The sequence below is a fragment of the Trachymyrmex septentrionalis genome, unplaced genomic scaffold (genome assembly GCF_001594115.1).
Source record: "Trachymyrmex septentrionalis isolate Tsep2-gDNA-1 unplaced genomic scaffold, Tsep1.0 scaffold109, whole genome shotgun sequence".
NCBI classification, from domain to species: domain Eukaryota; kingdom Metazoa; phylum Arthropoda; class Insecta; order Hymenoptera; family Formicidae; genus Trachymyrmex; species Trachymyrmex septentrionalis.
The window spans coordinates 658,330-661,709 of record NW_017304217.1 but is presented as its reverse complement, the minus strand read 5'-3'; positions in this window follow the sequence as shown (position 1 = coordinate 661,709).

Here is a 3,380-nt window from a genome sequence, read left to right as displayed (position 1 = left end):
AAATAATAAAGTTGGCCATCGACCACCTTCCAATCGGTAAACAACTTAAGCTTCTCCGAAACCTCGCGGAAACGCCTACGATATCAAAAGTCTTCTGTATCATCCGGAATCTCGACATCCGCGACAGTCACTAACAAAACGTTAACATTCTCGTCATCTCTGGTGTCACTCTCAAATGCACGCGATAAGGTATCCGGTACGTGGTGCAAAGCACCTTTGCAATGTACTATCTCGTAATCATACTCTAACAACTCTAATGCCCAACGCGCTAATCGGTCCGTCGGATTTTTCAAATGGTGAAGCCAACGCAAACTACTATGATCGGTTATTACCGTGAATCTAGCCCTCCAAATACGGCCGAAATTTTTGTATCGCCCATACAACCGCTAAACACTCCTGTTCGGTGATAGAGTATTTCTTTTCAGGGTCCGACAGCGCGCGACTCACGAACGCGAGAATATTTCCATGCTATTGATGGTTTGCGTTAAGATGACACCGATACCAACGGAACTAGCGTCAGTTTGTAGAACGAAAGGAACACTAAAATCGGGACACGATAATATCGAAGCGGATACCAATTTTGTACGAATCTGCTCGAAAGCATGACATTGTTCACCTCCCCACTCCCAGCGCTGGCTTTTCCGTAATAAGCGCGTGAGCGGTTCACTGACAGTAGCAAATCGCGGAATGAAGCGACGATACCAGGACGATATATCTAAAAATCTGCGTAACTGCTTGAGATTACGTGGAACGGGATATTTTACAATTGGCCTTGCCTTTTCTGGATCGTCAGTTAAACCGTCTCTCGGCACTATAAATTCCAAATAACGAACTTGTGAATGGCAAAATTCACACTTCTCGGGATTCACAGTCAGACCAACGGCAAAGATCTTACATAAAACTCGCTCAAGCCATTCTAAATGCTCTTCAAAAGTAGGCGTTACGATAACAATGTCGTCTAAGTATGCGAACACATGTGGTTCCATCTCCGGCCCGATTAATTTGTCTAAAAGTCGCTAAAAAGTCGCGGGCACTCCCGTCAACCCGTATGGCATTCTCGCGCGATATGGCCGGTTTTCTCACAATTCCAGCACTTAGCCGTCCGCGCGAGCGTCGTCGCCGAGATCGGGGAAATGGACGCCCCCGAGGTTGCGGGCGCTCTTGTCCCCCTGGCGACAGCCTCGACCCGATTGCGGTTCGCGGCTCTCTTACTTCCGGCGATCGCCGGGGCCGAAAACTCGATCGCGTCTGCCCGACTGTTACGCGGGGGTTTACGCGGGCGATAAGCTAATTCCGAAAATAAAGATTTTTCCGGTTCGGGAGGAGCTCGGCGCGTGGTGTAGCCTTGTGGCTCACCTCCAATCGCGAAGCTCTAAAGTCGCAAAATCTGAGAACTCGTCCCTACAGAGATTCATCTGCAAACGCGATAGCATATTAAGATGCGCGTAATTCAACTGCTCCATCAAGTTCCACGACGGGCTCAAACGACTGAAAAGGGCTTGCATGTACGTTAAATAATCAGCGACCGGCTCATCATCCCCCTGTGTGCGGCGCAAAATCTCATCCCGCAACGCGTATTGAAAATCCGGATCGCCGAAATGTCTACGCCACGCAATTACAAATTGATCCCAGGTCTACCAGTTCGTATGCCGAGAACGATACGAAAACAGAACAGCGCGGTACCCGACAAGAAAAATGGCAAACACCGGAAAAGATCGGCATCGTTAACGGGAAATAACTCACGCCCCTCTTCAATTCGAATTAGAAAGACCTCGGCCTCACTACCTCGCGCGAACACTTTAAATTCCATTTACGCAGCGCGTTAATAATGTCTGAGATCGAAGTCTGTCACGCGCCCGAGGTGTCGGCGGGACGCAAGGGTGAGGATGCTCTCCGATGGGGGGAGTACTGTGCGCGTCCACGCGATCCCCCGAATAATCATGCAGAAGAGGCCCTGGACTGTCCGATCGCATAGGTATCGCAGTTGGGGGTCGCAAACCTGTGGGTGTGTCCTCCCCCGCACGCTGGGAAGGCTCCGTGTGTACCAGCGCATTTAGTTCGTAGCGCAATGAACGGTCGTGCAGAACGATGGTATCCCCTTCAATCGCCTACCCTCTACGCGACAATTCCTCTCTTAGCTGCTCAATGGACAGTCTGTAAATCCACGAAAGTCGCGAACGTCCCTCAGACATTCTGGCGGAATTCGGAAGCAAATGACAACAAGCGGAAACGCGGAAACAATGGGCACTGACAAACCTCCGATAACCAAATCTCCGACGAAATATCGCACGTAGACAAAAATAATCTTTCCGCTACAGATCCCCTAGCATTTGCGCCTATACCCGCACGCGACAATAAAAGAGAGCCTAACAATAATGGGCAACCTTCAACCCTAATTTTGAAACGACCGTATACTCGGGCGTGATTGTCAGAAACGACCTGTACACTATAATAATATTTAAGAGGCAAATATTCAGTGAGGGTAACAGCGCACGGTGGCCTTGAGCCCGCGAGAATAATAACACGTGTGCCGACAGCTCGGCGCAAAACAACACGGCCCGAAACCAATAACAACAACAAAAACCTCGCGACCCTAAATCACGACAATAACTACTCGAGACGACAAACACTAGCGAAACTCACGAAAATCAAGGACGCGTGATGTAATATGAAATTCCAGAGCTCATTCATATAATATCTTTACAATGCGCGCAGATTACACATCGCAACTAATGCTGTGGAAGAAAGAGATTATCACATTCAAATGAAAATTTAAGCACTTCAAAGGCACAAAAAATTACACATAGCAAAGGCAGAATTATAAAACACAGTATTCGCCGCATTCGCTCTCCAAATTCCTCAATTCTTATTTACCGAGAGAAAAAAAAATTCTGTTTCTATACTCGGGCTCCACACGTTGGACGTCAAATTTGTAACCGCACTTACGAGCGTGGCACAACTTCGTCGCGCGTTCACAGCAGATTTCCTTATGCAATCGAATTACGGGTGACTTTAAATGAAACGCGGCAGAAAGGCGTCTTCATGCGGCCACTCTTAAGGGCAACACAAAATCGCGAAACAATAGTTGGGCGCCAGACACGAGTGAGCGTGCCACTCTTTCTCGAAATTACGCGATATTTCTCTATGCAATATGTATTCTAACGGGCTGTGTCGACAGGCTCTCAACCGATAGGTCAGCCTCGGAAATGGCAGAAGGGCGGTTCGTGGTCGAGAATAGAGGATCGTTTGGAGAAGCGAATAGTAATGACAATAAAGTACACAAGAATTAATAATAACAAGAATAACAAGTGTATTGAACAAGTCTTTGACTTTCATTTACATCTGCCGACAAAATGGTGATGATAAGATCTGACTAACCG